The following is a 12,744-nucleotide window of genomic DNA, read 5'->3' on the forward strand; positions in this document are numbered from 1 at the left end:
TTTCAGATTTAGATAGTGACATAAGTGGACGAAAGAAGAACGGTCCGTCAATTACAAATGTTTTTCACTGAGAGTATATTGTTACTGGTCAGTTATAAGAATTAGTATACATTTCCAAAATGAAAACATCTGATAGAATTACAAATTAATCACAAATTAATCACACACAGCGCAATATATAAACGGTGGTAAAATTACTGATCAACTTTCGCGTTAAAAATGGACAGAGCACTGTCGTTTTATATTTTTCTGTTCTATCTTATATTAAGAATTCTATTAGTCAATGCTGGACTATTGCTCGGAGGTCATAAAGTTACAGATACCGCTAATAAACTAGACGTTACTGAGCACAACGACCAACAGACAACAGCTAAACAAGACATAACTCCACCCGACAAAAACAGTGTAACTGTTGCCGTACCTGTGGAATTTTCGGGAATGTTAGAAAGCAACCTGTCGACAATTCTAGATAACAGACCAATTGAACCACCAGGAAGTAATACAAATAATAACGCAGTTGGAAATGGTGGATCATCGACAACTGATATTGCTATTAATTCTACAATGAATCAAGATGACATGTTTACCAACGACCCTTGCAAGACGTATGCCACTTGTCAATTTATGGAATCAGTTAATACAAAGTACTGTCAATGTGATGATGCCTGTCATATCTTCAACGACTGCTGCTACCCCGGGAAACAAACCAGCCAATCAGAGACCCTTGACCGTAGTCTGTATGAATGCAAACAAATGAGTTCTGACAAGTCGAACGAAGGTATACAAGTGATATCAACCTGTCCTAAAATAGACCCTACAGCGACACACGATTTAAATTTCTTATGTAAAAAGGAAGATATCAGGGAAGTTGGACCATGGGTTTATGACCACCAAGGACGAGTTTATAGTAATATATACTGCGGACAATGCAACGGTCATAATAAATATGATATGTCACCAATGTTGTTTACAAACATCCTTCATGAACTAATTGACCAAATGAATGGAATGACACCTACCGAAAGGGTATCCCTCTTGTTAGACAGTCCATCTGTTAGTCATGAGTATGCGCTATCTCTGTCTTTGTCAGATTTGCGTTATTGTGTATCGTCATTAGAGGTATCGTCTTTACCTGGTTGTCATAACTACAGTATCAATCCAGTACTAATTTTAGGTTGGAAACTTTACAAGAATTATTATTGCATACCCCAGGCAGATATAGATATAGATGATAGACCTATTTGCTACGGCACACAGATTGATGGCAATACAGCTTTAGCTCCAGTCATTGGCTACAGCAGTCTTAAACTTTTAGCTAATTTTACTGAAAATAGTTCGTCTGACAAGTCATGTTTGAATGGGGTATGTATTTTTTCAAATTGTTTGAAAATCGGGAAACTCCAATAAAAAGATTAAAAAGGTGGTATGACAAGTGACATTATCTGAGACTTTAATTTAAAAAAAAGTGATTTTTTTTAATCTTTGGGGAAAAAACGTTGTCAACCTGTGCTTTGACGAACAAAGAAACACATTACAGACTATCAGTAGGTAAAGGAATAACACAAATACGGTTATAATGTTCTCGCCAAGTTCTCGCCAATCTCAATATAAATTACAGAAACAATACAAACATTTAGACAGTCAAGGGCATATTAAGATATTGTGTTAGATAACTTGACAGTAAATAATGAATAAAAAGGTTAAATCATTCGGATGGACTACACAGCATACAGTTTCGATAAATAAACTGTCAGAAAGAGAAAAGTCAAGGGTCGCCATATATCGTTTATGCGAAATTTACTATGACTTTTAGGTTTTGATTCTAAATTTCTATTGTAATTTTATTTTTGATTCAATAGAAGATAGATGCGAATATTGGCCACACTTTGAATAACATAACTGCTTTCAAGTTGCATGTGTTGTATTATATGTATGCTTTCGTTATGCTGTAGAAGTTTATTGATGTGTCCATTTGAGTAATTTGTAGTGTTGTAGATTTTCGGGTAGGTCATTTTGGTGATTTCATTCCAACTACGTATCCTAGTACACTGCAGTGCGCTACTGTTCGGAAGTTTTGTTGATTATATATATATATATAGTACTCGATCTTATGGGATCCAGAAAGTTAGTGAATATATGCATGCATAATGCACGAGAAAAGTATAAAACCGTAAACAGACGGGTTTCGGATTCCATTTTTTGTTTAAATTAGCAGAGTACATACGATAAAAGTATTTTATTTGGATTGATTTTAAACAACGTTAGGATCGAAGTATACATGTTTTTATCTTAGCAAACACATTAATTTCAAATCTCATAACCTTATACAATTTTGTACTTTTGTTTGTGTGGGTAAGGGGGGGGGGTCTTCATTTCTGTATTCTTTAATTTCTTTAGGCCTTTTTCCTTTGCTCCGTTATTCTCTATTCTTTATATTTTAGAACTCCCATTATTCTCTCATCTTATTGGTTTCTGTTTCCTCAAAGAGTTTATACAACGTATTTTGCATCTTCGCTAGCCAAGGGTTACGATCCGGTCCCCTCCTCTCCCGTGACATTTGGCAGATTATGCCAACATTTGTGATAACAATGTTGTGCCATCTATCGGTTGATAACAGTCACGCCCATTCCAAATGCATTATTCTTGACCAATGGTAGCACTTGAACTCTCTTCAGTGTGGAGGTGTAAAAACGGTAGCGTCTAGAGTGAAGCAGGAACCGAAAATATACGTTGACATTCCAACATTTGCGCAAGAAACATATTTAAGAACTTCTAATAGTTGATTAAGAACATTTAAATTGTCACTAAATATCGTCGTATATTTTTGGGGGTAAAGACTTGTTGCACAATCAGCACGTGACAATTTTTTATCTAACATTTTCTACTTATTATTGACTATTAAGAACATTTAAATTGTCACTAAATATCGTCGTATATTTTTGGGGGTAAAGACTTGTTGCACAATCAGCACGTGGCAATTGTTTATCTAACATTTACACGTGATCATGTTAAAGGTCCTTTTTGATTGGATGCAGCCAGTTACGACTGCGACCAATGGAAAGCATAATTACCTCGTGGATCCGAAATTCTCTCTCAATCCGCCAAGGGTGGAAAGGAGGGGCTGGATCGTAACCCTTGGCTAGCGAAGATGCGTATTTTGAGAACACTTTGTCTTTAGTACACCTGATGAAAGATATTCCCGAATAGAAATAAGTGTGGTGTGTAAGGAAACCGAGTTCATAGTTCAAATCAGCCGGTTGCCTTCCCTACACACGATTACTTTTAATTACTATGTGCAATTCTTAAAACATAATAATTATGTAATATTGTGTTAACTTTTAATTATCTTTTTTTTAAATTTGATAGACCTCTGGATTTTGTAATTTGGAGGAAGCTTATTATGACTACAAAAAGATGATAGATGTTTCTTTCATAGCAAACGACACTCTGTCACCCCATCTTTGGCGCCAAATTTTACAAGCTTGGGTTCAGTCTTTACAAATTGAAGAAGCAGTGGTCGAGTGGATGGAAGCTGAAAACCGGACAACGATGGAAGATGGAAATATGCGACTGTCATGGGTGGTAATAGAAATAAGATTGACCAAAGAAATGACTTACGAAGAGCTTACTGAGAACCGAAGGTTATTAAATAAGGTCACATGGGAAATACTAGTCAGTACGAAAGATAAGGCAAGTTAAAGTTTAATTTTTAGATGAGTATTGGATCTTGAAAATGCATTATCTTAGGTAAAACTTGGAAATTTTCTACGGATCTATAAAAGATTAATCTAATAAAGCATTTTGATTGAATGTGTGCTTTACTTTTAACAGTTTTCCGAGTAATAAATAAAAGGAGTTGTGTGGTAGACGTCAATGATAAAACAACCACAAAGACAAAAAGAATAAAAAAGGCCTCTAGAGGACAACGTAGTCTTCAACAATAGACAGATGTCCATACGCTTTGTATAGGTCTAAATCGTCAACAATAGACAGATGTCCCGGATACGCTATGCATAGGTCTAAATCGTCAACAATAGACAGATGTCCATACACTATGTATAGGTCTAAATCGTCAACAATAGACAGATGTCCATACACTATGTATAGGTCTAAATCGTCCCAAGTCTATAAACATTGGGAATAAATTTAACATAAACAATCTGATCTGCCATTAACATCCAGTACGTATAATAGAATATTACTAGGCAATATAGCAAAAAGGATTAGACTCAAGTTAATCAAACTTCGATAGTCTGTCCCTAAGACACAAATATAAATTAATCAACACTTCAACAGATTTTTATAGTTCCTTTGAATATATTACATAAGGGCATTTTCAGAAGTTCTTCAAACATATTTAGTAAAAACTTGCAGTATCACAGCTACATATATGTATTTGAAGGGCAGGACAACATTATATTGTATATCTGAACATATTTATATTGTAAACGGTTAAAAATGACCAACAGTGAAGTTTTGAAACATTTCAGCAAATATCGAGATTTTATTGTAAAACAAAATGAGAGCGAGAAGGACATTTTAACATCTTCAAAATGTTTATATATACAGATTTATTCATTTTGATAAAGGATGTCCTTCAATGATTAATTTTCCACATGTCATCCAATTGCCTTCTTCATCCAATCAAAACAGTCTGCTCTGGATAACATTTTAATTTTGATGGAATTATATTGAAAATTGCTCCCAAGTCCTTTAAATCTGACTGACTTTAAAAACGCAACACTCATTTTGTTGATTTTTTCCCCACATCATGTTTGATTCTCATACAACTACTATTAATTCTTACCATACTTCTTTCTCTTAAGAAAAAAATCAACATCTGACTTACCTGTGGTTATTGAACATACCGGATTTTTGAAGTCGCACGAATTTCTTAAAGCGAAATTTGGAACCCATAAAAGATTTTTCCAGTTTGTTTTGCTTCGTGAAACAGTTTTTTCAATCCTTGGCCACACTTAAATCAGTTAAAAAATGTTGCATCTCCATATTGCCAAGACTGAGGAATAAAAAACTGAATCAGCCCATAAGAATACTGCAAACAAGAAAACGTGAACGTGCTGCAACCATACAGTTTGACTTCAGAAACTCGTCTTACTGTCCTTCCGACATCGATACAGGTAGACAGGATTTGTTGCTGACCATCAATGACCAGATCATCATGTAGTGACAATGCAACGTCAATAGAATTTGATTACGCAACGTCATTTGCGAGACATGTTTACGGCCGCAACGTCAACTGCTTATCAAATTTCCGAATGCCATTGCGCACAGATTCATGCCATAAACGGTTCCCATAATCTGAACTGCCAAAGAATCGACTGAAGAAAAACATTGAAAGCCCTGAAGTTTTAACCGCATAATTACCAAAACCCATTGTAATGGGTGGAACAAACGCATATTCAGAATGTGTAAAACAGAACCCAAAACATGTGGAACAGAATTGGTTGATCTTTCTGACCTATGTCATTTTGGTATATGGTGGAGAGTTGTCTCATTGTCAATCATGTCACATTTTCATATTTTTATATTAAGTTTTAAGTATATTCTATTACTTATAATTAGTGTAACAATATGTTCATATTCATATACGATCATTTTGGCGTTTGTTACAAGCAGTCATTGCTTTTGACAGTGCCACATTCATTCAAAAATTTAAAAAGAATAATCTAGTGTTGCGTTTCTAAAGTCGGTCAGTAGTATATGATATTATTAAACAGACTTTAATATTCAAATTGAAGTTGTTTTCCTCAGCCCCGTAAGGAAAACGACTTTAGAGAAAATAGAAATAACCTCTATGTAAACAAAAACAAACATACATTCAATTGATGTAAAGTAGGTTTCAAATAAGTTTATTGCTGTGACCATGATATCCCAACTCATACGTCTACCATATGTGACAGGTGAGATTATGATATTTGTTAACAGTAGGTTCTTGTTACTATGGGCAGTTGATATATGTGTTAATAGGAGGTTCTGGTTACAATCAGTAGTTGATATATGTGTTAATAGGAGGTTCTTGCTACTATCAGCAGTTGATATATGTGTTAATAGGAGGTTGTTGTTACTTTCAGCAGTTGATATATGTGTTAATAGAAGGTTCTTGTTACTATCAGCAGTTGATATATGTGTTAGTATGAGGTTCTTACCACTATCAGCATTTAATATAGGTGTTAATAGGAGGTTCTTGTTACTATCAGCAGTTGATGTATGTGTTAATTTGACTGCGGTTCTTGTTACTATCAGCAGTTGATATATGTGTTAATAGAAGGTTCTTGTTACTACCAGCAGTTGATATATGTGTTAGTATGAGGTTCTTGCCACTATCAGCATTTAATATAGGTGTTAATAGGAGGTTCTTGTTACTATCGGCAGTTGATATATGTGTTAATTTGACTGCGGTTCTTGTTACTATCGGCAGTTGATATATGTGTTAATTGGAGGTTCTTGTCTCTATCGGCAGGTGATATATGTGTTAGATTGAGGTTCTTGCCACTATCGGCTGGTGAGATATGTGTTAATAGGAGGTTCTTGTTACTACCGGCAGGTGAGATATGTGTTAATAGGAGGTTCTTGTTACTACCGGCAGGTGAGATATGTGTTAATGGGAGTTTCTTGTCACTATCGGCAGGTGAGATATGTGTTAATAGGAGTTTCTTGTCACTATCAGCAGGTGAGATAAGTGTTAATAGTAGGTTATTGTTACTATCAACAGGTGAGATATGTGTTAATAGTAAGTTCTTGTAACTATCAACAGGTGAGATATGTGTTAATAGGAGTTTCTTGTCACTATCGGCAGGTGATATATGTGTTAATAGGAGTTTCTTGTCACTATCAGCAGGTGATATATGTGTTAATAGGAGTTTCCTGTCACTATCGGCAGGTGAGATATGTGTTAATAGGAGGTTCCTGTCACTATCGGCAGGTGAGATATGTGTTAATAGTAGGTTTTTGTTACTATCAGTAGGTGAGATATGTGTTAATAGGAGTTTCTTGTCACTATCGGCAGGTGAGATATGTGTTATTATGAGGTTCTTGTTTCTCTCGGCAGTTGATATATGTGTTAACGAAAGGTTTTTGCTGCTATCAGCAGTTGATATATGTGTTAATTTGAGGTTTATGTTACTATCGACAGGTTAGATATGTGTTAGTAGAAGTTTCTTGTCACTATCGGCAGATGAGATATGTGTTAGTAGGAGTTTCAACTTGTAATCTTGCAACTAGCAAAAAAATTGTATTTGTTAACAACATATCTTTTTCAAAATCTGTACAAGAACAGTTTGTAACATTTAATAGTTTCCATTACAGGTTATTAAAGTCAAAACAGCAGAAGCTGACAAGTACAATTTCAATAATTGGCATTCTCTTATTCATTTGCGTGAAATGGCAAAAGACTTGCATTCAGTATCTGTCCACGACTACAAATTTCCGTGTGGAAATACTAGAATTGACAGTATATTGGTTGATGATTTCATAGGGCAATATATATTGATTGACAGCGTCACATGTTTAGACGAATCTATTCTATCAGAAATGGAAACAGAACATGTAACAATACCAGAAAATGAAGGCGTATCAAAAACTGGCATCAATGGCAATTCCCTTACTGATCAGCAAGACCAAAACAGAAAGGACAAACCTGGTACCAGTAACACAACTTTACTGTCTTACAAACCATGCAGTCTGTTGTTAATTCTTTTCGTCTACCATTTGCTTTAAAATAAAATGCACCCAAACAGACACATACAATTGGTATGCCTATAATTGTGACGTATTAGTTGGTAAAATATTTGGTTTAGGTTGAATGAAATAAAAAAAAAAAAATTTGTACAAAATGTATACTGCACTTTGTTTATTGTAATCGATTTTGATATTGACTATTCACTGGTTAGTATGATCGTGTTAGGTTGTTTCTAAGTCTATGGACCAATTGGCAATTGTCATATAATTATGAGGTGTATTTCCATATAAATCAATGCTATCGTCAAATTTCAGTCTGGAAAATGACGACAGCTAGATTGTAATTTGTTCTTACAGAATATAACGACTGGTCTCAGCTTTTTCCAATCAAACTATGACCACTGCTGTCTTCTTGATCCTGTTAGGATTATGGCGACTGATTTCTACTTCTTCCTCTCGTGAATTTTTCAACCGCTCTCAACTGTTTCTGTCAGGAACTTCTTTCTGTCAGAACTGATTTCATCTTGTTACATTCAGGTATGGCTATATTCTCTTCTCGTCCCAGTCAAAATTATGACAACCACTCCCTTTTTGTTCTGACCGTTCTCTACTTGTTTCAAACAGGAATGTGACGACTGCTCTCTACTTTTTCCTGTAAGGAATATATCGACCGCTCTCTACTTGTTATGTTCCTATCTGGAATATAACGACTGCCTTAAAGTTTTCTACCTGTCCCTTTCTGGAATATGTCAAATGATTTCAAAATGTTCCTCATTTGTGATCTCAAAAAATTTCAGTTAGGAATTCGACTTGAATTATTCTGTTCAGGTCTGTCAATCAGAAATATATAATGTTATTGCTGTACATTTTTAATAGTCAAGAATATAACGATTGCTCTCCACATGATTCAACCCGAAATGCGCTGTACTCGTTTCATTCAGAAACATAACGTTCAAAACCGAGTGAAAAACAAATAAAATAGTGGCAACAAGATACTTAAATAGTAAATTAGAACAGACAAAAACCTTGTACAAAATATCAATAATTCTGCGACACGAACTCCACCAACAAAGAAAGCGAACTAAGATTTTATGGAAAAGGCAAACAGTTTATGTGGCACTACTGGCAACTCATGTCCTCATGGTAAGTTCAGTTAAATGAATAAATTTTGGGGTCAACAGGAAAGCCATGACATTACTTGTCGGTTTTATGCGAGTTTAATATATTGACAACACTTGCAGTTTGTTGTGTTTTGTTGGTATTTGTGCATCTCTTATTCATAGTTTTTGTATTCACATCGTGTTTTGCATGTCTTTTCCCTCGTTTGATAATCTTCTTTTTGTATGTACTTTCGCTACTAACAGAAGGGTCGCCATCGAACTAAACATTTTTTTCCCAAAATTCCCATGGTGGAAAAGGATGTGCGGCTTATACATTAATACAGATGATACACGACTTATGACAGTAATAACATTTGTTAACGAACGTATTACACTTAAAATGACATTTTCCGGATGAAGGCAAATCCAGAAAAGCGCTTCGGACGCATGAAATTTATAATTTGTTATTTTCATTTTTTTAACAAATTCCCCAGAAACAAGTTGGGAGCAGTTACCGAAATAGGTTATAATACCCCGTTTGGTATATAATAACCCAAATTGGATATAAAGGTACATGGTAAAAATTTCTTTTCTTTTTCAATTTTAGCCAAAAATCGAAAAGAGCAATTTAATTTTGTTTAGATCAATTGTAGCATTTTTTGTTAGAGATTTTTCAAAAGAAATTAATAAGTTGTTACATGTATCCTTATGAAAACCACCATCTTTCGAGGAATCAATCTCATCAACAATCAAGTACATGTATTCAGAAAAGTTGCTGACCAAAACTTGTTGTCCTTTATGCATTCATTTGAACTTAACATTACTTTTCCTTAAACCCAAAATAACATTTTTGCTCAATACAATTATATCCAACTAGGGATATTATATCCAAAACGGGTTATTATATCTGGTCACAACATGAAGGAATCGACAAAAAGTCACCATGCTACTCGAATCTGAGACCATTAATAAAACTGAAAATCAACATGATTACAAATTAGGAAAACAAATCGGATTAAATTTGATTCGTGTATTTACGGTAATATTGTACTACATGTAACAGTGCGGAAATCACTATGTGATCCGTGTAAACTCATCGAACCTTTAAACAAACTTATTAGCAAAGGTTATCTTATTAATGTAGTAATAAGATCTTTGAATATTGTTTACATTGGCACTAACATCGATTTTGTCATCAACAAATTAAAACATAAATAAATTTGTATTCTTTTCGAATGGTTTTGGGGATATATAGATACACATCCACGTTTATATTCTATTTAGGATTGCTTTATCTATATATAACATGATACATATTTATTATAAGGTTAAATCCTAACTATCCTACTGCCTGTCGATACTTTTATTTTGGCATTGCACAAGTCATGTCTTCTTTGACTGTCCATGGCGTTAAAACACTAAATCCCTGGGATGTGTTTTAATTGATTTTAGTCTCTGAGGCATGATTTTTTGTTATTAATTGTTTTTGGCTTTGAACTAGCTTTCAGTAACTGCGAGTACTCTCAAATCGTACTTTCTTGTTAATTTGACCTGTCGACACAATTTGTAATGCATTTCTGTTATTCAATGTTTACTTATTTTGTGTTATATCTTGTCTCACTATTTTTAATATGTACCACCTTTGATAAGTATTTAGTATGACGATAAATGTTCACTTCTGTACTCGTACTGTGAACAACAAATTTATTTATTATGTAAAAAATGTTTCTGTACTCCTAACAACAAAATTATTATATTTAAATTTACCTGTATACGTTATCTTATTTAACGTCATTTTGTCCCAGGTTAGAGTTTTCTTTTTGACATTGTTCTGTTCCTACATCTATTTATCAATATTGTATCTATATTGTGTCATAGATAAAAGTTATTCGTTCAGTGCATGTTTACTTGTTTTTATTTATATGTCTTTTTTATCGAGTTAAGCCATTCAATGGCAGATCCGGGGTGGGGAGGGGTCCGGGATTTGGAACCCACTTCTTTTTTGACGATCAATGCATTTGAATGGGTTCATATATTTGGAACCCCCTTTCTCCTAGGTTGGAATCCCCCTTTTAAAAATGGCTGGATCCGCCCCTGCCATTTCAATTGATATTTTATAGTTTGTCTTTTTATGTTGTAATGTTACACCACTGTTTCAGGTTATTGTGAAGGTTGGCGCCTGTTAAAACGTTTAAACCCGCTGCATTTGTATGCACCTGTCCTAAGTCAGGAGCCTGTTGTTCAGTGGTTGTCGTTTGTTGGTGATGTTTATAAGTGTTTCTCGTTTCTCGTTTTGTATCAGGATAAGACGTTGGTTTTCATGTTTGTATTGTTTCACACTAGTCATTTTGGGGCCCTTTATAGCTTGTTGTTCGGTGTGAACCACGGCTCCGTGTTGAAGGCCGTACTTTGACCTATAATTGTTTACTTTTTACAAATTGTGACTTGGATGGATCGGAGAGTTGTCTCATTGGCACTCATACCACATCTTCTTATTTAAATGTAATTTATTGCAGAGGAAACAGATAATAACAAGAATTGGCATCTTTACTTTGCATCTGCACGCATAGCGTTCTCAATGGTTCTATGCCGTTTGCACATAAACACCATATTTGTTCGACTACTATAATCACGACATTAAGGTATGATTTCTTCGACTTGTGAATTTAATTGCCCTTTAATATCCCCTTTTTTAATAGTGTTCTTGCATACCTGTCAAACTATATCGAATATCTTCGATATTTTACAGGAAACTTTACAAAAGCGTTTTTGTTAAAAAGGAGAGAAGGGTAAGTTGTCTAACAATGAGCTCGTCACAAAATTGTGTTCAGTTCAGTCTCTAAATAAAGGCAACATTAGTATACCGCTATTCGAAATTCATAAATCGATTGAGAAAAAAAAACAAATCCGGGTTACAAACTAAAACTGAGGGAAACACATCAAATATAAGAGGAGAACAACGACACAACAGAAACTCAACACTAAAATGCAACACACACAGAAACGAACTATAATATAACAATGGCCATTTTTCTGACTTAGTACAGGACATTTTAAGAAAAAATGGTTTGTTGAACCTGGTTTTGTGGCTAGCCAAACTTCCCGCTTATCGAGTTAATTAATTTCAATCACGAGGATTTATTTATACATTGGAAAGTGGCATAAGAACGAGCTACTTACTTAATTTGTACATGCACGAATAAAAGGTGATGAATTACAAATGTCTATCGTATAGCAACCCACAACACTAGACATTAGAGAACGGCCTTCAGCAACGAATGAGCACATTCACTGTTTTGAGGGTTGATAATCTATACAGGCTCTGAGTAATCTCAACAAAACTATAACAGGTTCTAATTTGTCGGCAGTCTAGACATGATCGGAATAAATTTAGAAAAATCTATCACAAACTCCAATTTTTTGGGTTTAAAAGTTGTTATTAATAATTCAACAAAAACTATGACAGGTCTAGACATGCTCGGAATATATTTAAAAATTGTAACCAGCTTTTGTCGGGAGTCTTGATTACTCTTCATAAATTCAACAAAAGCAATGACCAGCACAACACCGTATAGGGTCTAGATATGATCTGCATATATCCAACAAAAAAATTACAAACTCAAAATTTTGGGTTGTGTAGATATTATATGCTCTTAATGAATCCACAGAAACTATGAATCACAGTCAGGTCAGAAAAAAAACAGAAAAAAACCGACCAGAATTGTTTTAATATTTATTTTTTTTATTAAATTCTCAACAGATAAAACAACAACGACTGACGAGAATCATGACCAGTGACGCATACGGCGAAGATAAACTGGTTTTTATGAGTTTTCAGTACAATATAATAAAACTGGAATAAAAAAGATGAAACGTTTACGATAAATGTTTGTAAAAAAGAGCCTCCTAAATAAAACGATTACAAAATGTCGAAAATTATTGGCTC

This window comes from Mytilus californianus, unplaced genomic scaffold, assembly GCF_021869535.1.
Source record: "Mytilus californianus isolate M0D057914Y unplaced genomic scaffold, xbMytCali1.0.p SCAF_5, whole genome shotgun sequence".
NCBI lineage: Eukaryota > Metazoa > Mollusca > Bivalvia > Mytilida > Mytilidae > Mytilus > Mytilus californianus.